This window comes from Trachurus japonicus, chromosome 11, assembly GCF_045865225.1.
Source record: "Trachurus japonicus isolate A0001 chromosome 11, Traja_1.0".
In the NCBI taxonomy this organism is placed as follows: Eukaryota; Metazoa; Chordata; class Actinopteri; order Carangiformes; family Carangidae; genus Trachurus; species Trachurus japonicus.
Window position 1 is genome coordinate 957,413 of NC_140917.1, and position 707 is coordinate 958,119.

The following is a 707-nucleotide window of genomic DNA, read 5'->3' on the forward strand; positions in this document are numbered from 1 at the left end:
TCTGTCTTGTCTGTTTTTTGTTTTTTTTATTGTCTGTATTGTATTGTATTGTCTTGTTTCCTTTCATTGTATTTATAATTGTGCTGAGTTGTGTTATGTCTTGATGTTTTTTGTGTAGGACCCCCTCGTAAACGAGTTGTTACAACTCAAGGGGCTTATCCTACTATAATTAACAACTTCAACAACAACACGATGTCACGATTACTTGTTTTCACAATTAATCACGGTATTAAACGCCACGATTAATTAATCGTAAAGACGTCAAAGTGAAGATAAATGTAAGAAACACTGGTCCATTTACCTACGTAACATACGATTGGTAGGAATTTAATGTTTGCATGTAATTTGTGCTAAAAAACAAACAATGATAAACTTAAACATTTGGTATAGATGGCAATTAATTCTTCTGCAAGATTAATAATTGGTTAATGGTTATATATGAATAGTAGAGACTTCAAATATTAAGTGTAAATAATTAGTAATGTAATTATATTTTGACTGTATTTGATTTTACACATTTATATGATGTAAATTAATTAAATTAATGCATAATAATCGGGATAATCGTTAATACCGTGATTATTTCTCTGAGAATAATCGTACAAAGAAAATCTATAATCGTGACATCACTAACTGAGAAGTTGTATAAAGTTTTTAATGATTTATTGTTCACTTTTATAGTCAAGTGTTAATAAATGTAGTTATCA